This window comes from Sceloporus occidentalis, unplaced genomic scaffold (genome assembly GCF_023333645.1).
Source record: "Sceloporus occidentalis isolate IW3139 unplaced genomic scaffold, rSceOcc1.0.p SCAF_9, whole genome shotgun sequence".
NCBI lineage: Eukaryota > Metazoa > Chordata > Lepidosauria > Squamata > Phrynosomatidae > Sceloporus > Sceloporus occidentalis.
This window is the reverse complement of record NW_028316989.1, coordinates 29948672-29971045: the sequence shown is the minus strand read 5'-3', so window position 1 is coordinate 29971045 and position 22374 is coordinate 29948672.

Here is a 22374-nt window from a genome sequence, read left to right as displayed (position 1 = left end):
TGCATTCACATGCACATTCATGCACATTTGAATGGACATGGACATTCAGGGGTGCACTCAGCTGCTCAACATCACAAGTGTTGCATGGCACAATCGGTGTGTAGCCCCATTTATGGAGATTTCAGACATTCGACCCTGGTCTCCATGACCGCTGTTTTGAATGTTGTGAAACTCACCTGTTTCAAAACGAACCGAGAGTGGTGGCACCCCATTACCTTGAGAGAGAATTGTGATGCTGCACAATCCAATGTCCATGCTCATGTGCAACCCCATTTGCATGAACAATGAGCATCCACCTGCACAACACACACTGAATATCTGTCTATACAATGCCCATACATAATGAGACCACATGCACAACTCTGCATCCCACAACCTTGACCTCAATAGAGATGTTCCACACCAGACGAAAAATTCCAACTGCTTCTGCAGAAGAATTGATGCATTCATAGGACACACACTGGATGCAGACGAAAAAGGAGGTATCTGGGCTTTCTGCAGTGTGTTGCTACATAGCTGCTTTGTTGTTGCTGTGTGCCTTCAAATTGTTTCTAACTTGTGGCGACCCTGGCATGGGTTTTCTCAGTAAGGTTTGTTCAGAGGAGGTTTGCCATTGCCTTCCTGAGGCTGAGAGCATGTGGCTTGGGTTTAGGGTTAGGGATAGGGTTAGGGTTGAAAGACCTACAAAAACGGAAACACCAGTTGCTTATTCCTGCTCTAATAAATGGGAGCTTTATTATAGTATTTTGCTTTATTGTCGTTTTATTGCATGGTATTATGCATTTTGCTTTATTGCTGTTGTGGTTGCTAGTGTCTTCAAGTTATTTCTGATCCATGATGACCCCAAGGCACTCCTATCACAGGGTTTTCATGGGTAGATTTGCCCAGACAATTTGCCTTCCTCAAAGGCTGAGGTAATGTGAGTAGTCTAAGGTCATCCAGTCCCTGGCTGAGCATAGATTTGAACCCTGGTCTTCTATAGCCCTAGTCCAATGCTCAGACCACTACACAACACTGGCTCTGCACCTGCATTGGTTATTGTTGTGTGCCTTCAAGTCATTTTTTCTGACTTATGGTGACCCCAAAGAGAACCTATCATGGGGTTTTCTTGGCAAGTTCCTTCAGAGAGGGTTTGCCATTGCCACCCTCTGAGGCTGAGAGTGTGCGACTTGCCCAAAGTGACCCAGTGGGTTTACATGCCCAAGTGGGATTCAAACCTTGGTTTTCAGAGTCCTAGTTGAACGTTCAAACCACTACATCATGCTGCTCCTGCATATCAACACCAAACATTTCATGACGGTCTCCCTAGTGCTCACAGTCTTCATGTACTAATTCGGAGCAGATTGTTCATGCTCAATGACCTATATGATCAGCAATTTGGGAACAAGTTACCCGTGAATAAGAGAGATTATTGACAGGGCCACTCATATGTAAGGAAATGCCAGAGGCAATTATTTTTTCAGTTCTGCCATATGGCACTAATAAATGAGATCAAATTGGTTTTGAAGCATGCATGATGTACATTTTTTGGCAAAGACAGCCGTGTAGCCCAGCATCATGTCAGATGAGCTCTATAATCTTTTCTATATTAAATCTATGACAAAATCCTTAGCTAGAGTAATACTAGCTAGTTAGATGGAGGTTACTTGCAAGGAGAGCTGGATGTCAGAAACCAAAAAAAAAAGGACCTTGAAGGCAGCTGTTTGCTTGGAACCGATTGCCAAAGGCAAACTTCACCACTGACCAGATATTGGTGAAGAGATGCGACTTCAGTTAATGAATCAGTCCCTTCAGATCCTGTTTTTCACAAAGTCTTGAGAGAGCTGTTTAGGGTTTCAAAGGAATATTTGAAAGCCCTAGCTCTTTCTAATTCATCTGTCTTTATCCCTTTGGAATAACTTGGAGAACAGCCATTGCTGACTCTTTTCTGCACGGAAAATGGGGTTCTCCTCATTTAGGAAAGCCAGGGGAGAAAAAGAACACAACAGCAAAACATGTGTGCAGTTTTCACCCAGCCTTGGCGCGTCCTGAATTGTTTGGGGAAATGGTTCCCTGCAAAAATGTGCATGGGTCCGTTGCATTAAAATTGTGTGGGAGTTGCACAACCTCTCCCATGTTGCAACAACAATAATAATATAAAAATCCAGTTGTTTCCATATAACCATGTTGGATTTCTTGAGTGTGCAAGACTACAGGTTTGTGCGCAAAACCCAGCAATCTTGCAGCCTCTCCAGCTGTCTGGAAACAATAAGTGAGGATGAATAATGTCCAGTTTTCTGCCTTCTGTGGAGAAAATGAGTATCAATGAGCTTATGGCAACCACAAGGTGAACCTATCACAGGGTTTTCTTTGCCAGATTTGTTCAGAAGGAGTTTTGTCTTTGCTTTCCTCTGCATCTGAGAAAGTGCAACTTGCCAAAGGTCACTCACTGGGTTTCCATGACCATGCCAAGATTTGAACTCTGGTCTCCAAAGCCATAATCCAATGCTCAAGCATTACAACATGCTGGCTCTCCTTCCCCCATTACTTAAGACAAAGTTCATGCCACCACAGAGATACTGCTAATATCTTTTTTCTGCTGACGATTGCGTGGTTAAACCACATTGATTGCTAAAATGAAACCCCTTGGTACAGAATTCATTATGCCTGACATTTGTTTCATAACAAATGAAAATTGAACAAATGGGCCCCGTTTGGTCCAATTTTTCCCCCTCGTTTATTATGAATTGAGTGTACATCCCTAGTTTCTGCTAATCGAGTTATGACTCATTTTACTCAGCGCAGCGCTGCACTTGCAAAGCACGTTCTGTGATTTCTTTTCTTTCTATATCTGTTTATTTATTTATTTATTGCATATCTATGCCGCCTAAGTGCCTAAAGGCAACAGGGCACTGGCAATCGCAACCATTATGCTGAATGCAATTCTCACGCAGGGACCAAAGCACTAATGCCGGTATTTAGGAAGTGATGAAAGAATAATGGCAGTCAGTAAAAATTATACGGTGCTGCCTCTATTTATTCTGATGTCATCTGTAATGGGCAGGTTGGTCTACGACTCCCAAGGTATTCAAAGACTAAGTAGCTTGTACTGTGGGATAATCAATCCACCAGAAAATTGTCTGGAGAAAAAGGTTCCTATGGCTGAAAATGAGAGTCATTCTTTTGCTTGGAGAAGTGCTTAACATTCACCAGGCTTTTTGTGGGTTCTTCGGGCTATGTGCCCATGTTCTAGAAGAGTTTATTCCTGATGTTTCACCAGCGAAACATCAAGAATAAATTCTTTTAGAACCTGGCCACATAGCCCAAAAAACCCACAAAAAACTATGGATGCCAGCCATGAAAGGCTTTGACTTCACATTCACCAGGCTGATGGTCCAATGTCATCACATGGTAAAGAAGCAGCTGACAAATCCAAGGAAGGAAGGAAGGAAGGATAGGCGTGAGACAAACAGGTGGGAAGCGGCGTGCCGGCGCTGATTCTAGGGTTCAGGAGCATGCACCAACCGCATGCTCCTGAACCCTAGCACATAACAGCGGCGCCATGATGGCGGCCTCCCATCCACACGGGGGGCACCATCATGACGTAAGTGACATGCAGCATATAGACGTCGCTGCATGTTGCTTAAGTCACTGATGCACCACAGTGTGCCAATGGCACACTTGTGATGTCCGCCACACGGACTTAAAAGAACCCGTTTTTTCCAGGTTCTTTTTGGTGCGGAGGGACGCTGCGCAGTTTGGCTGCTGTGGCGTCCCTCGGGAATGAAAACAGGTGGCTCCAGCCTGCCTTTTCAGGGCGGTCTGTCCAGCCCCAAAGAAAGAAAGAAAGAAAGAAAGAAAGAAAGAAAGAAAGAAAGAGAGGCTTGCCTCCTTCCAGGTATTTATGTCCTCATAAACTGACTTGTTGTCCATGCCTCTGCAAAAAGAACCTACCTCATGCACAGGCTTTTGAGCTGGAGGAATATCTTTGAGTTGGAAGGGACTTTTTTCGGAAGGTCATCTACTTGTTTTCCCCGTTCAGCACCATCATCTTCATCTGCAGCATCCCTGACAGATGGTGGTCCAGCTTCTCCTTAAAAAGCTCCAGTGAAGGAGAACTAACCTTCTGTCTATTCTGTTATTGAACACTTGCTAACCACTAGGACATTTCTCCTCACACTTATGCAAAATCTGCTTCCTTACCTTTTCTATTAATATTCATCTCACTACAGGATGGGAAAGGGTGGGGAGTGTAGAACATATCACAAATCTTTCTGTAATGGTGGACAGGCAACAGTTTGTCCTGCATTATCACTGTTTCTAAGCAAGATGGAGTTCCCCAAAAGCGTTATCTGTTTTTAAGGAATGATCTGCCGGAAAAGACTTGTGAGCTCAAGATGCTATCTGAGGTTAAGTCAGCAGTAAAGACAAGTCTTTCCCAGCAGGCCTATCCAGATTATTTTAAAAAGTATGGTTTTTAAAGTATTCATGGGTGGATTTTAATATGTATTGGTTCTATATGCTCCTTTTAACTGTTGTTGTGTGATGTGTTTTTTATTGCTGTTCCCCACATCAATCTGCAAGGACAGGCAGGTAAGAAATAAAGTGATGATGATGATGATGATGATGATGATGATGATGATGATGATGATAATATACTGCCAGCCAACAGTGAGACTTCTCTCCCTCCAGGGCACAGCAAATATATATGGCAAATCATCATCATCATCATCATCATCATCATCATCATCATCATCATCATCTACATCTTACACATCTGTAAACAATAATGTAAGTAAATCATACTGAGAAGCAATTAAGGACAGTGGGCCCTTGGTATTCACTGGCATTTGGTTCCAGCACTTCTCCATGGACACCAAAATCTGTGGATGCTCAAGTCCCATTAAATACAAATACAGTGAAATGGTGACCCTTGTATAAAATGGCCAAATCAAGGTTTGCTTTTTGGAATTTATATCTTTTAAAAAATATCAAGTTGTGGATGTTTGAATACATGGATAAAAAAACCCATGGATATGGACGGCTGACTGTAATTCGTAATGAGAAGAGACCAAGATGGGAGAAGATGGGAATAGCAGTCCAAGAACCACTGGATTGCTTCCTTCCTTCCCCATCCCTGCCTTTATATGTCTTTTGTTTGAACCTGAGTCAAAACTCTAAATGGGGTAAATCATAAAGACTTGATTATTAGGGTTGTTGGGGAAGTAACCAAGAAAACATATCTGGAATGTAACTTTGAGTAAGAAAGAGTGGTCTGTGACTGGAAAGCATTATTATTCATTCAGTAGTTATGGAGTGATGGATTGGGTTTGTTCCATGAAGGTCGCCATTCCCTATATGACTTTCCTTCCAAGCGTGCGCAGAGGTGTGCTAATGCCTCCGGGTTCACACTGCTTAAAGTTGATTCAGGAACAGGTATATGATTCAGTCTGTCAGCTGTGTGCCACAGCACCATTCTGGCCATCGCCGTCATGGCATGTGGGTTTCTCTTTCCCATTTTAGCAAGCGCTGGGGAAGCAATTTCCAGGACCATTTTGTGTCGACATGCTATTCTGTGGCTTTTCCCTCACTTTGGGTGGAAGTAGGTTTGTTCTGAAAAAAGCTGGGTTGCTAGCTGGCATACTATTAGTGACTTACAAAGACATGTGCTGGTCTATGACCATAATAAAGATGAATTGAGCTGAACTTACAAAGGCATCCTGTGTAACCCCCTTTCTCAGTTGTTGAGGATGCTGAAATGAAACAACAACAATGATAATAATTCTTACCTGCCTCTTTCCATGGTAGGGAATAACAACAGACCAACAAATGTACAACATCAGTTAAAAACAAACCTCAGTTTATGAGAACAAACAAGACACATGAATATTATTAAAATCCATTTTTAAAATTTAAAATGTAAGAGTCCGCTGGATAGGACTGCTGGAAGAGACGGGTCTTTAATGCTGATTTAAATTCGGACAGCATCTCCGTGGAGGCCAAGATGATTAAACTGAGGCTGTCATACTTTGGCCATATGATGAAAAGGGATGAATCCTTGGAAAAGACAATAATGCTGGGAAAGCGGGACCTTTGGTCTTACTGATGCTTCGGACTTCAGTTCCTAGAAGCCCAAGCAAACACAGTTAATGGGAAGGGATTCTGGAAGATCAAATGCAAGGTATCCAGAGGACCAAAGGTTGAGAACCACTGCAATAGAAAGAGAGGAAGACCACATGCCAGATGGATGGACTCCGTCAGGGAAGTCACCTACAAAAGCTAAGTAGAACAGTGGAGGATAGGGGGGCTTGCAGATGTCTCATCCACAGGGTTGCCATGAGTCGAGGTGGGCTCAAGGGCAGCAAACAACAACAGTGCATTCAGCTGCCAAATCTCTTCTAGCAGGTTGTTCTACAATCTTGGAGTGGCTGAAGACAAAGCCTTTGGATGACAGTTGCCAACCTAATCTTTGCTGACCCTGGAGGACCTGAGTGTATGGGTCGGAGGTAACCTGGACCCAAGCCATGCAGGGTTTTAAAGCCCTACCATCGATACAATGAGCTTGTTCCACTGCAGCATACTTTCAGGAGTTGTGTAAGTACTTTGCTTGCCGTAAAATGTGAGGGGATTGGTATGATGTAGAAATGGCGATTGCTGATTCTTGGCGATCTCAGAGCTAGCCAGGCTGGGGAGCTGCATTCCAGCAACAGCTGGAGAACCACTGCATTCCCACATCTGCATGGAGCCAGATGGACTTCACTTGGAGAAGAGCCAGTGATGAGACAGAAAGTTTGAAGCGTGTCTCTGCTCTACGTAATACTCTTCCCAGTTCTGTATCCTCTTTTGCCTCCCAGAAATGTAGGGAGAGGGGGCAAGACAAGGAAGCAGCAGTTGGCTTTGGCTCAAAGAGAGAAAGAAATGAGTGTGTGCTCACAGAGGGCATGCATCCTCCTTTTCTTTCCCCATGGAGCCCAGACCACCTGCATTTTCATCATCTGATCTGTCTCCTTCTTCCCTTCTTTCCCACAGTACCTCATTCAATAAGAGCCAGATGGTATGTGAGCAACCCTTATGTACATGGATGCCACTTGCAGGACTATGTGGCTCTATCTCCATGAATGCTATTGTATAAATGAAACAATATAATAGGCTAGAGTATGGCCTGTGCTTACAAAACAGAGGTGGAAATAGGGTAGCCTTCCATATGTTGTTGGAGAGCAACTTCCATAACTTTTTACCATTGGCTATGCTAGCTAGGGGAGAGCCAGCATGGCATAATGGTTTGAGTGTTGGACTATAACTCTGGAGACCAGGGTTCGATTCCTCGCTAGGCCATGAAACCCACTGGGTGATCTTGGGTGAGTCACACATTCTCAGCCTCAGGGGAAGGCAATGACAAACCTCCTCTGAACAAATCTTGTCAAGAAAAAGCCATGACAGAGTCACCATAAGTCAGGAAGGACTTGCAGGCACACAATAACAACAAACATGCTGGCTAGGAATGATGGAAGTTGCAGTCCAACTGGAGGGACATACGATTTCCAGCTCTGTTCCAAAGGAACCCTCTGGTAAATATTGCTTATCTCACCTGTTGGACTTAAATATTTGTGAGTGAGATATCGTCCTACTGTTTTCTGCTCCATTTCTGGAAGATCCCTTACCTTCCATTCAGTGATGGCTTTTTGGTTTGATCATTATTTTTGGCCTAAGCCGACACCTCCTGCTCTTGTGTTTTGGGTTTCAATGGCTTCAATGCATTTTGCTCTCCATCATGTGCTTACCCACAGCTCTGCTGCCGCTCTCTGATGCTCAGAGAGGATTATTTCCCCTATGCAGGTGGCGAATAATGAGCCACATGTGGGGAGTATTCAGTGCTTGATGCCCAGAATTCCAGCTGGGTTCAGTAGATTGTTATACACTGATTAGATAGGAAATACAATCCTCCTTTCCCTTGAATGGTATTCATATGAGGACCCTCAGCCTAGCTGGTTATTCAGCTACAGTGCCCCCAAAGCTGCTGCTGCACATTATTGTGAACAATAAAACCCTCAGAGACGGAAACAACTTCAGTGTGAATATGTTTGAGCCTTTGAGCGCTCACTGAAGTAGCATCGCTCCCTCTCTTTTGTGACACTTCATCTGACCTTCACGCTGCTACAGAGAAGAAGGCTAGAGAGTTCAACAGAGCCAAAGGAACATGTAAGATTGAAGCAAGACCTCGGCTTGCTGGCAGGGATCCTTATTAAATTGTGGCCATAATAACAGGCTGTCACTCTGTAGGTATGGACACATGCTTTGTTTCCCTTCTTTGCTTTGCCCTGCCTTCCTTTCCTTTGAATCCTCACTCCTTTCCCTTTCCATTAAAAAAGGTCTTAGGAAATAGGTATTCGGAGCACAACAAAGAATTGGGAAGGCATGTTCGACTCCAGTCATGTCATAGGGAACAGGGCATCTCATCTCCACAGTCCTCACCATGAAACACAACAAAACAAAACCATCTTATCAGTCCTTCCCTCCAGTTAGTAGCTGGGTCCAAGGGGTGAAGAAGGAAGGAGTTGGTTGTAGCAGCATCTACCATCTTCTCTAGAAGATTTCTCTCTACAAGGTGTCAAGTGTTCAGAATGGGGCAACGGTGGTGCCAGAAGGTCTGGGGAATGGAATCCTAAAAGCATCTGAAACCATCTCATTTCTCTTATTATTTTCATGAAGATAATGCTATTGCAACATTCTCAGTGCCCTTGGAGCTTCTATGGGGCTATATGCATGGGCCAATAGGCCTGTGTTTCCCCCAACTTCGGGTCGTCCTGTTCAAATGATGCAGGCCAATATCCTTAGACCGGGATCAGAAAGATCAGTGTGTTCCTGTGATCCTGTGTTCCCTGGTCTAATCCAGGCTCAAAGGGGCCTTAGCGTGGGTCCAAAAGTGTCTAAGGAAACTCCGCAGCAACATCTGGAAGACTGGATCGCTACTTGCACCTCTTATCTCCATCCACCATCTCCTGTACCAAGAAGACCCCCATTGCAACCTCTGTTGTGGAAAGGGGGTGCCTTGGGGTTACCGGCACATGCTCTACCATCTGTAGGATGAGAAGCAGTCCTTCCCATGAGATCTCAAGAGAAAACTTGGTACATTTTCTTCTCCACTGCTGACACAAGACAAGCCTGGGAACAAGCATGCCAAATGGGGAAAATTCGCAGGCAGTTTAGGAACAGGAATCCTTAGGTATATATCCTGGGTTCAGTTTGTACAATGGCCCTTGTTATCCACTGGGGTTTGGTTCCAGGACCTCCCTCCCCCATGAATAACAAAATCTGTGGATACTCAAGTCCCATTCGAACCAATGCCATAACAAAATGGTGTCTCTTACATAACATGGAAAATCAAGGTTTGCTATTTGGAATTTATGCTTTTTTAAAAAAATATTTTCAAGCCATGGATGCTTGAATCTGTGGATGTAAAAATCTGTGGATAAGGAAGGCTGACTGTATTGTAGATGTGGATCCCCCTCCTCTCAAATTGGGGAGGTTAATAGTCAAACCTCCACAATTCCAAATTCAGTCCTGTCTCTAGGCTTAAAAAGATGTTCAGTCTTATCACCACATGATGGTTCCCTACCCTTCTTTGCAGAAGACAGAGGTCAGTTTGAAGTCACCCTGGAGAAAAGTCCTCTTTTTGAAAACTTCCTTCATGATGGAATATGTTTGTAAGATTGTTGGAATAAAGTCCAGTTTAAGGAGAAACTTAAGAAGAGAGGGCAGAACAGAGGTCTTGGAGCAGCTCATTGACACTTAGCCCACAGACAGCAGAAGGATTGCAGCTTCTCCTGCTCTAGCAAGGTGCATTGCTTTTCCATTAAAATTACAGCAATTATGGAAAATTGAGGTCATTATTTCTCAAATAGCACCTTGCGCTGTACATTAGCACATGCATGTTATGTGCAAATTTGGATTCTCCTTTGTCCTGTGGTTTGGTGATGCATTTGCTCTTTGTTTATCCTTTCAGAAGTGGCTAGCCAACATTATCTATTGGACACTGTGACCTTGTTTCATACGTTGCTCTGATCATGAAGAAAAGGAAAATCAGAAGAAGGAATTCTCTGCTGAACTAGAAACAGGTAGATAGGCACCTGTACCTGTTATTGGCTTAATGCATATGCAAGTTCCCCTATGGATGCAGTTGGACATTTTAGTTTCATGTAGGATGTCCATATTCAGCTTAAAGTTGTGGGAAAGGAGTTATTTGTAGGGCACCAGTGCATTGTACATGCAGATGCACATCATGTACAGTGCATTGTGCATACACATGTGCTTTGCATTGCATATGCATGTTTGGCTGCACATTCAGTTGTGCGATATTTCGTTTCAATAATGAGGTGGCATCACACAATCCTTGGATAGTTCCATGAGGGTAAAAGTAATACTCTGTCTTTTTGCAGGAGGATCTCAACCTTTGAGAAAATGGCCAGCTTTTGCATTAAAAACTGATGGATTATTGGGTTTTTTTTGGGGGGGGGGACGACAAGATTTTCACAAAACAACCATTTTCTGTGCACAATGGTCCTTTTTTCGTTTTACACAAAACCAAGATTTTGCTCAGAATGGAGGGCATCAGACAAAAAAAGTCACCCATGTCCCCCTCCACAAAATCACGGAAAGTGCAGAAGAACTCCTACTTTCAACCAAACAAGAGAAAACTTTTGAAAGTATTTGTTTCTGCATGCAAGAGTGAAACAAATGAAGATTTGCATCTCTAGGCTGGAAGCTGCTGAGCTCATCCAGGCATGTGTTCAGTGTTTGATCCCTTTTCTCAGCTCTTCTCTTTTGTAAGGTCACAGAGGAAGGTTCAGTGGATAAATCCTGTTCCCCAGATATGAAATCACAGCATTTACATGCCCAGGACAGTGCAGAAGGCTCAGCTTGGTCGATTTCTGCAGAAAGAGGTCATAAAGTCTTCATGGAGCATGCATTGTTTAAAAAAAGAAACAACCCTTTGCAAGATATTGCTAAGAAGATTATTCACTATCAGCCAAGGAAGCAAGGATCTAATCCGACTTCTTGGCAGCCCGTTTTTTACCAAAAAAAAATGATGTTGTTTGTGAGCAGCAGATAATAAGCCTAATCTTCTGCTAGTTGTGCATTCCCTAAATGTGGTTGCTTCACTGCTTCTGAAAGCAAAGAGAGTGATCAGAAAGGAGATAATTCTCCCCCTCTCTCTGCATCTTGCTTTCTTTCCAGTCTAAAGCAAAAAACCTTTAATATTCTGCAGCTCCTTCAGACGGAGCTAGACCTCCTAATGGCTTTAGAGAAGAGGGAGCTGGAAGGGATGTATTTCAGGCATATTTTGCTGTCTCTGCTAATAACCAAAAACACCGAACTACTAACATTATCAACCTTGGATGTCATTTCATACTAATTAGAATAGCAGAGGGCCAGCCTAACAAGATCAGACCATTCCCGCCGACAGCTGACGCACTAATGCATGTCCTGCTTATTGTAAGCTGTGTTTAAATTGTATCGGGGCTGGAGTTATACATGATCTGACATCAGCTACGGGAAGGAGATTTATTCTCCCCCTCCCATAAAGTCTACTGCTACGACTTTTCCAGGGATTAAACTTTTATTGCCCAACTCTTACGGCGCACAAAAGGAACCAAGCTGCCCTCCGTTTTCTGTACATCTAAGATAAGCCCATTTATGTTTGGGTAGTTCAGGAACCCTACCTGACCCGAGTTGCCAATAGACTGGAAGGGAAATAGGTGGAATTAAGTATGAGATTAAGCTGCTCGGATTGCCTTAAAAATCAGGGCTGGACAGAATGTGGCCAGTGAACCATATGTGGACCCTGCGTCTCATTTGCTTGACCCTTGAAGCCCCCATCAGTTTCACAAATCCCCCCAACCACACCAGTTTTTATTTTCATAACATTTTTGGCATTGTTTGCCTGCAAACGGTGGAGGTCCTCCAGGTTTCCAAACGTGAAAACATTTGAAAACACCCCACCCTACCAATATTATCTCCCCTCCAGAACCCATCACAGCCCCTAAATGCATCTGTTCTCCACTGTATTCCTTCTCAAAATGGTGGCAGAAACCAAAACAACCTCAATTCCATAGTGTTTTCGTGGGGTTTTCAGGCCATGTGGCCATGCTCTGGAAGAGTTTATTCCTGATGCTGTTGGCAAAATGTCAGGAATAAACTTTTCCAGAACATGGCCACATGGCCCAAACACCCCACAAAAAACTATGGATGGTGGCCATGAAAGCCTTTGACTTCACAACCCCAATTTCAACCACAGTTTTGCGGAGGAGTACAGAAAACAATGAAAGGATTTAGGCCAGCCCTGATGTCTGCATATATTTGTGTTTGTATGTCCTGGAGGCATCAGAGGGATTAACCCCTGTCCCTATGCAATTTTTTAAATAAATGCCTTGGGACCTGATTTTGGAAAGGGCCACCTGTTTCTTTGCTGGCCTGTCCAGATGTCCAGATGTCTACTGATCTTCTCTGGACACACTCCATCTTGGTAATATCTTCCTTGATCTGTAGGGCCCAGAGCTGGACACAGTATTTTAGGTGAGGTCTGAGCAAAGAAAACAACATGGCACTACTCCTTCCCTTTTATACTCTTCTTGATGCAGCCTAGAGCGGCATTTGCTTTTTTGGCCAGTACATTACACTACTGATTCATTTGACGCAATGGAACTGATAGGACTCTCTTTGTCTAAGTATGAAAATCATTTGGCTCCAAGGATAGGTAGGTGCTTACCTAACCACCAGGTTGCCACTCAAGTCAAAACCACTGAAAACGTAACTTGAATGTTGCCAGTCTAAAGGAAGAAATTGCTTCCAGTCCTGAAGTGCCCACAGCTCCATGTAGATCATTACAATCCACCGCCCGCTCTTCAAATTAAAGGACTACTTGACTCTCTTTCAGAATCCTGCTTTTTTCCAGGGTCAAAGTAGTAAGCTACAATTCAGTCAAGTAATTGACTTCAATCTCAAGAAGTCACTGCAGGAGCCAAGCTGCTGCATCTTTCATTTTGATCCCAGCCCTGGGTCTCCAAGTGACATGATTGCTTCTGTATTTAAACCTTTTAGCAAAAAAGGTTTCTAAATCAAACATGAACATTGCAAGGACTATCCCCTTCCCTGCTAAAAACAAACAAGTGAGCTGGGGTGGCGTTGGAGTATTGAACTCATAGCATTGCACTGGCTGTCAATATGTTTGTGGTCTGCACCGAGGTACTTGGGATGACATCTAAAGCCTCAAACAGTTTGGGACGCAATACTTGAGGGTCTTCTCCATAAGTGCTGGGGTCGAATGACCCTTTCACAGGGGTCACCTAAGACCATCAGAAAACACATATTTTATATTATTATATTAATAATTTAATGGTTGGGGGTCACCACAACATGAGGAACTGTATTAAAAGGTTGCTGCATTAGGAAGGTTAAGAACCACTGATCCATGCTATAGAAATGATGCAGTTTGATAGCACTTTATGTGTTGTCACTTCATCCTTTGGAAATTTGGGATTTTTAGTTGTACAGTGTGCCCGTGTCATATGCGGGTGCGCTATACGTGGCTTTCAGCTTACGCTGAAAGCCGCACAGAGTGGCACATCCCATTCAGATGAATGGGGCACATACGTGTGGCATGCATGCGCTGCTGCGCTGCCGCACCGCTGCATGCACAAGCCCCATTCACTTGAATGGGGCTTGAGCATGCATGGTATTTGGCTTATGCAGGGGGGTCCGGAACGGATCCCCCATGTAAACCAAGGGCGGACTGTACTAGATCTTTCACCTTCTCTGCCAAAGAGTGCTGGTGCCTCGCCAAACTGCAAATCCCAGGATTCTGTCGGATGGAGCCATGGCAATTAAAGTGGTGTAAAAAATACATTGTTTCCACAGTGCAGATTCACCCTTCGATAGCAGCAGCTTGTTACAGAGTCAGTTTGATTTCCTGGGACTGAAGCTAATAAACTTCTGCAGCACGGTTAACAAAAGGATGCAAGGGATCTTTCCCCCGTTCTCCTTCTTACAAATAATTTGAATAAGTCATGCGGAGATGCTTCCTTCTGTGATACAGATTAGTTAATTGGTACCAAATCCGTTGCTTAAAGCGGTCGGTCAGCAGCCCCACAAAGAGCAAAATTTCTTCCGTCCTGGAGATGAAAAGGTTTTAATCTGTATCTCCTTCAATGGCAATAGATTTCAGACTTCTTTGCATCATATATTTTTCATATATTAAATCCTATGCAATCAGACAGACAGACAGACAGAATGTATCCTGGGCAGTCAAATAGATAGATAGACAGACAGACAGATAGTTTAAGACTGCATCCACACTGCAGAAATAATCCAGTTTGACACCACTTTAACTGCCATGGCTCAGTGCTACTAAATTTTAGTGCAATGTAGTTTGTCATTGCACTAGAGCACAGAGAAGGCTAAATGTCTCCCCAAACTACAGTTCCCAGGATGATATAGCATGGAGCCACGGCAGTTAAAGCAGTATCAACCCCAGATTATTTCTGCAGTGCAGATGCAGCCGGAGTCTTGAATTGGCATAGAGGGGAGTTGATTTTTGCAGGCAGGATGTTTGTACCTATTCAAAGTGCTGGTCATGATCTATAAAGGCTTATACAGCTTTGGTCCAGACTATCTGAAAAACTGTGGCCCAGTACAGATAGGTGCTTTGCACTGGCCTGAGGCTAAAATTAGGGCTAGGTAGGGTTGGGCATCCACACACACCCAGCCCTACTACCAGTGCCCGTGTGCCATTCTGCCATGCTCCTGTCCACACAGGGCGGGTGATGATGACATCCGTGTGGTGCAGTGCCCAAACAGCACCATGCCGCATGGACATCATCATCGTGCACAAGCGCGCCAATGGTGTCCTGCGTGTGGCCTAAAAATACTGAGCGGGTTCTTTTTAGGCCTCCCAGAGGCTGCATCGTTTGTTTGGTGTGGTCTCCATCTGGGGCAGAAAGGGATGGCGTCTCACCGCCCCTTTCTGCCAATCTGTACAGCCCCAAAATCTCCCCATATAAACCTACCAAAACTTTAAGGTCTATGGAGAAAGGCTTTTTCTTGCACCTTCCATCATCACAGGCATGCTTGGCAAAGACTCAAGAGAGAGCCTTCTCAATGGCTACTCCCAACTTCTGGAACTCCCTGCCACAGGAGGCTATATAATGCCCTATAGCGCCCTACATGGCCTATAAAGCTTTATATGGCTTTGGTCCACACAATCTGGAAAACCTTACCTCCCAGTATGAACCTACCAGAACTTTAAGGTCTACAAGAGATGGCTTTTGCTTGGACCTTCCAGTATCACAGGCACATTTGGTGTGGACAGGAGAGACAGCCTTCTCTGTGGCTGCTCCTAACCTCTGGAACTCCTTGCCGAAGGAGGCTAGGCTATGGAAGTTATAGGCCCATAGAATGGTAATGCGCATGGATGCACATTGTTCATGGATAAGCCTTAGATTGCAGAAACAATGTTGTGCAACACCACTTGAATTGCCATGGCTCAATGCTATGGAATCTGGGAATTGTAGCTTATTGTGGCAGCAGACTTCTCTGGCAGAGAAGGCTAAATGTCTCACAACACTGTGGCATCAGACTGGATTGTTTCTGCAGTGCGGACAGCCCACAAATGCCTCCCATGAGATGCAGGGCATGCCCTTATTAACTTGTTTTATTTTCATCGTTGTGAAGTTATGTGCCTGGATTTCCCCACCTTCCTTTGGCTTGGTTTTTACTTGGTTTACTCATTGGCTTGGAAGTAAGAAAAATAATGTGTCAATCTTTTATTAATGATGCTCTCAGTATCATCATCTTTCACCATAGTATATTGAATGCAATGCAACTAGCTTTCTGTAGATGTTTTTCTCCCTTATTCCTCTTTGCTAGAATAGCTTCTGCATTTATTTAAGGAATATTTCCCTGTTATTCTTGCATTCTTCCATGTCCTCCTTTCTCTCCTTTTCTAGTAACCGATTGGTTCTGCTCCTAGGTGAACTGTAAAACTTTGAAATTAAATGGGTTTATTTTAATAATGTTTCATGCTTGACTGTTCAATGAAACTTTGCATTATATTCCGGGCAACTGACATTTATTTTTTTTATGTCATATTCATGGGAGGTTTATGCCAGAAAATGTCATTACCACTATTCCTTTGGTTAGTGCAATGTAATTTAAGAAGTCACTTCTTTTTAGGATAATGTCCTAATTATTCATCACAAGGAAACCTCCGGATGTGTCTCAAGGAAGTATTTAAATTGTCAAAGTCTTGAAATTTATGGTCGGACTTAAAATCATGATGGGTGTTGCATGTATTCTATGCATCATTTGGGAATTAGAGCAGGAGCTCGTGAAATAAAAGCTCAATAAATCACAGAAATAATGGCTTCAAAGGGTGAATGGGGAGGAGGGATCATTACTCTTTTTTCCCACCATCGATTGTCAAACCTACAAATATATTAATCTAGAACAGGGATGCACAAAGCTCAGCCTACCCAAGATTATTTTTGGGTCTCCAAGAGGCCCTTCAGGAATGAATGAATATACACACAGACACAGACACAGACACAGACACAGACACAGACACAGACACACACACACACACACACACACACACACACTGGCCTCTCCTTTTTCACGGATCATTCTGGACCCCCTTGCAAAAATGGAGTTTCACCTATATTCAAGCCCCATTGGTGTGAATATAGGCGCAGGTGCGCTCTCCATTAATTTTCCCTCTATTCGTCCTTTGCGCATAAGCGAGGAACGCGAGTATCAAGACCACAAGAATGGAAGGAGGACTGTATACACACACACACAGAGTCCTCCCTCCATTCTTGTGGTCTTCATACTCACGTTCCTTGCTTATGCACAAGGGAAGAATGGAGGGAAAATGAATGGGGAACGCACCTGCGCTTATATTCACGCCAATGGAGCTTGATGATTCTGATGGTTCTGTGGCTCTGGACCATTTTAGGCTCAGGAAAGGCAACAAAAGAAAACAAAACAGGAAACCAATCTCCTGATGTAAAAAACCCTGCCATTTGGACTGCATTCACACTGCAGAAATAACAACAACAACAACAACAACAACAACAATAATTTGTATCCCACTTTTCTTCCACAATTGGGACCCAATGCAGCTTACGGTCTAAAAACACGGTACAATTGCAAACGTACAAAAGTGACAATTAAAATGGAATTAAACAATGAAATAATCCAGTTGGACGCTACTTTAACTGCCATGGCTCAGGATCCATAGGATCAAGCCATGACAGTTAAAGCGGTGTCAGCCTGCATTAACTCTGCAGCATGGAAGCAGCCCATGAAACCCAATATGAATTAACCTTTTGTGTGTTTGTGTGTGTAGTGGGGGAGGAATGGTTGGCCATGTAGCAAAGTACAATATATCCCAAATCTACAAAACAGTGATATGTTTATTGGACCAACCAAACTACAGAAAAGGCATCATGCAAGCTTCAAGGAAGCATCAAGGAATGCATTATGTAAACTTGAAGGAAGCTGTAAGGAATACATCCTGCAAGCTTCAAGGTAGCCTTAAGGAAGAGCAAAGTTACCCTGTTTCATTACAAATGAGATTATATGCTTGTCTAGAACATCACAATTTTGCTCTCCTTCCTGTTCAGACTTCAATGGCTCATGCCTCAAGTTCTCCCCGTTTTCCTTTGTTCATCTCTTTATTAGCTTGAAACCTGCATGTTATTTCCCTTGTTCAGATGCTGGAACACGTTGTAAGAGTGCTGATGCCAGGTGATAATTAATGCACTTCAGAGATGAATTGAATTACCAAATGATTATGAAAATGGGGTGTGTGATAAAACGATAACAGTTGTGCCGAGCATAAAAAAAATAGAGAATTCTGAATGGCGCTCAAACACACGCTCACCGATTCATACCCTCCATTAAATCAGATGGCAAGAGACCTTTAGCAGCTGTGGCTTGGAAGGTCCTGTTCAGTCATATCCTGTAATATGATTGATAAAAACAGTTCTTATTTATTTTTTAATTTTTTTTACTAATTTTCTGGTTATAAGGAGCATGTAGGTCCCTTGCTGAAACAGCTTCACTGGATCCAGTCCATTTCTGGGCACAATTCAAAGTGCTGGTTTTGACCCTAGTCTGGACCTAAGCCATTTAGGCCAAAACCAATCTGAAACAATGTTCTTCTACTTTGCTACTGACATGGTTAACCCTGGATATACTTCCTGGATGTGAAGATACCGCATTTTAGTCGCATCAGGGAAAAAGTGAAGAGACAGTAAGGAGATGCCAGTCTAACGTCTCTGAGTCCCAGATCCTGGGGGCAGCCACTGAGAAGGCCCTGTCTCTTGTCTTCCCAGCAAATGCCAGAAAGACAGAGAGAAAAGCCTCCTGGTAAACTTCTTGCTCTGCTTGTGCTCCTCTTCAGCTGAACGCCCAACTTCTGGAACTTCTTCCTCTTGCAATCGGGACATGAGACATCCACTGCTTTTTGCTCCTGGTTGTCCCAAATACTGATGCTTCCCCCAGTCTGCAGATTGTTGCCTCCACTCAGGTATGGGCATATTCTCCATCTTCTCCAGTTACCTCCATCCAGGTAAGGGCAATAGCAAGTGCATTTTTATACCGCTTATTGGTACACTTAAGCACTCCTTAATCGGTCTACAATGTGTAAGCCAATTGTCCCCAACAAGCTGGATACTCATTTTACAGACCTGCAAAAAGATACAAAGGCTGAGTGGACCCTGGAGCCATGCCTGGGATCGAACTCACAACCTTATGGCTGTGAATGGCTGCATTACCAGCATTTAACCACTGCACCACCAGGGCTCCATCTTCTCCAGTTGCCTCCACTCAGATAAAGGCAATAGCAAGTGCATTTCTATACCGTTTATTGGTACACTTAAGCACTCCCTAAGTGGTATACAATGCCCCCAACAAGCTGGGTACTCATTTTAGCAACCTACAGAAGGATGCAAGGGTGAGTGGACCTTGGAGCCCTGTCTGGGATCGAACTCACAACCTTGTGGCTATTGATGGTTGCATTACCGGCATTTATCCACTGCACCACTAGGGCTCCATATTCGCCAGTTGCCTCCACTCAAGTAAGAGCATGGCTTCATTTGCTTTAGTGACAATTTCTGTAGCAGATGGAGAATATGCCGTCACTGTAGCATATAGAAGATACGCCGTCACAAGTGAGGGTAATGCTTATTTTCCAGTGGGCATTGCCCCAACTCTGAATTAGCTTTTGATCATCTGTTTGTCTATGCATCACTGCTAGGAAGGAGGAAGGTTACTCTTAATCATAAACATGGGTCTCGGAGGGCCAGAGGCACAACACAAGCTGCAGTCACTCAGGATTGTAAAAATACCAGCCAGCAAGTTTGAAAATGATAATCCTTCGGTTTCTTTTAGGAAAGGTTCCAACCCCATTCCTCCCCAAGACAATTGTTCACTGGGGAACATTCAGCGCAACACTATACTCACTACTTATCTGGCATCTAATAGCCAGCAAATGCACTTTTTCTAAAAAAGGGAGATTCTGCTCTGCTGTTTGCTAAACAAGAGATATTTCCAAATGGCAGCTGTCCATTGTGTTTATAAAGAAAGTGCTCATCGCTCAAAATGGAACCTGAGTTGTATTTATTTAATGGTCCTTTCAAGGACTAGCTGAAACGCAAGACGGATGGGAGTTGAAACAAAGCAATGAGAAAACAGCGGGAAGGGGCATGCATAGGGAGATGCTATACAAGATACGGATTATGCTCAACTTCCATTTGATGAGCCAATCTCCATCCGTCTTGTCGGTGCATTTTGCTTGCCTAGCTATAATGTTTTATCACAGATCTGGGGAAGTGATCTGTTTTGTGTGGTGGCGAAGGCGTGGGCAAGTACAATGCCAGTCGAGCCTTGCTGCTTGCTTGCTCAAGGCTGAAGTGGAAAAGGAAGCTATTTTATACTTCTTCGTATGCAGGGAAAGCCAGTGTCATCTTGAGAGAACACATGGACTATGCTCCACCTGCACTTTGGTTTTTCTCCTTGCAAAGTCCTGGTTGAAGCCATGACATTGGCTCATACCTGGGGAGCAGCCACCAGTTTGAGTGGTTTAAAGGTAGGAAACCTGTTGCAGTTCAAGCACTGGATCCAATTTCAGAGATTCCCACCCCCAAGCCGTATTCCGGTGTCGACTGGGTCCAAAACCACAGAGACAGGATCAGAAACACCGGGGAATCACCTCAGTTCCCGTGTAATGTGTAGAAAATGGTTTGGCTCACCACTAATCAGAGTAGATTGTAGATGAGGTTACAAGTAGTTTTGCAAAGCGCAGCCTTGGCTTAAAAGCCACTTAGCATCCGTTCCCCCCTTGCAATGCCGACATCTCTTTCAGTTGCTGATCCTTCCTGATAAATCTGCGCCAAGAGACAGCCAGCAAGAAAGAAAGAGAAATGGCTTGCAAGTTATATTTTGGAGATGTAGCAATTATGCTTCAGGGGACAACAGCTAGTAAACATCTTGGTACTTTGGGGAAAAATGCAAAAGATTATGAACCTCCAGAACAGCACTGTCAATGAGCAATTGCATGAAAAATACATCAGGTCCCCTGGAAAATTGTGCTTCCTATCTTTTCCTTACTTTTTTTCTTTTTTGGGGTTAAAGAAGGGAGTATTAAAATCAATTATACTTCTTCACTCTGTGCAACAGTTGCAGCGTGCGTTTTGAAGCTTGGTACGAAAAGAATTCCACAGGGAGCACACCAAGCATGACCGATTCATTTCTTTCTCATGCGCTTCAAGTATCTTTGCAGGAAAAATACAGTGGCCAAAATCCAACCTAACTGGCAGAATGAATGTCTTTGCTAGTGCAAGGACACTTTTGTACAAGTGGCCATTGCAAAGCAGTGTGGGAAGGGAGATCTTTCCCAGAAATATGTGCAAAAGTCATTGGGAGGAAAATATTGCCTGAAATCTTCATGTGGCCCTAGTCCTCCTTTTTATGGTCTCCGAAGCCCTGCAAAAATACACGTTTAAAAGAAACATTTGACATGATTTTGGGGGGCTAATTTTTGACCTCAAACCCAGTAAGACCCACTTCCGAAATACATGGGGGAAATGTGAATATATTCCACCACACATTCTCCAAAGCACCCCAGAATCCATGTCACCAAAGGAGGAAATTCTTAATTTATTTAATGACTCCTTATCCTGGATAAGTCTTGCGTCGGCAGCGTGAGTTTAAATTGAAATTTCAGCTCTTCATGTTGCCATTTAATGTTGCTTTTGCGGTGATATTTGCAGTGGATTAAAAGATTGGCCGCTGTAGGTTTAGCTGGGCTTAGTTGCCCAGATTCTATGCAAAGCTGTCAGTCATCCAGATTGAAGGACCCTCTCCGACTCTCTTTGCATGTCTTCTTTTGCAATACTTTGCAATGCTCTGCTTATAAGGGTCGTCCGCCTGCTGTCAGGAGAGCAAGAAGACCTTTTAATTTGCCTTTTTCCATTGGGGATGAATAAAAGGAAATGGATCATTGGGTCTTTATGTGCTCCTCCTAAAACAATTGGCGTCTGGGTTGATCTATTGATGTGCGATAACTTGATAGCTCTGAATAATTTCAATGTAAATCAACCTAATTCACACTTCCTGAGTTAATAATCCTGCATTTTTGCATGTCTCCTAATTTTTTGATGTATTCCTCTATTTTTTTTTAAACAACATTTATCCAAATCTGTCCATTAAATAAAATAGGAAAAGCCATACATTAGTCTAGACCTGGGAAAAGTTAAATCTTGTTGCCTTAGGTGCCCCTATAGGCTATTTGTGGGGTCTCGAATTGACTACTTGAAATCCAAATTAAAGACTATTCTATTCAGGGAAGCCATCCAGCTTTAATCTTATGACTGTATATTTCGTGATATATTATTTGTATTAATTTACAATTCTATAGTATTGTTTTAACTTTGTTATAGTAATACACTCATTCCTCCATATTTGCAGCTTTGAAATTTGCAGATTTGATTAATATGTTCTGTCTCGGAATATCTAGGGTCCTGCTCCAGTGCAACTCTATGGTCAACTTTAACTAAAAGTTGCACTGGAAGACCTAGAGATTCCTAGAGAGGATGCTACTCTACTAAGCATTTGTAGCTCCCCCGGCACAGTTCTGTGGTCAGTGTCTGTCGGACGTTGACCACAGAGTTGCACTGGAGGACCTAGAGATTTCTAGAGAGGTGTCCTCTCAAGTAAAAACATGGTGTTTTTGTCTTTTGCGGTTTTTCAATATTCACGGGGGTCTTGTGCCCCTAAATCTTAGCAAATATGGAGGAACAAGTGTATTTTATTAATTTTATAATCCCGTTTGTGGTT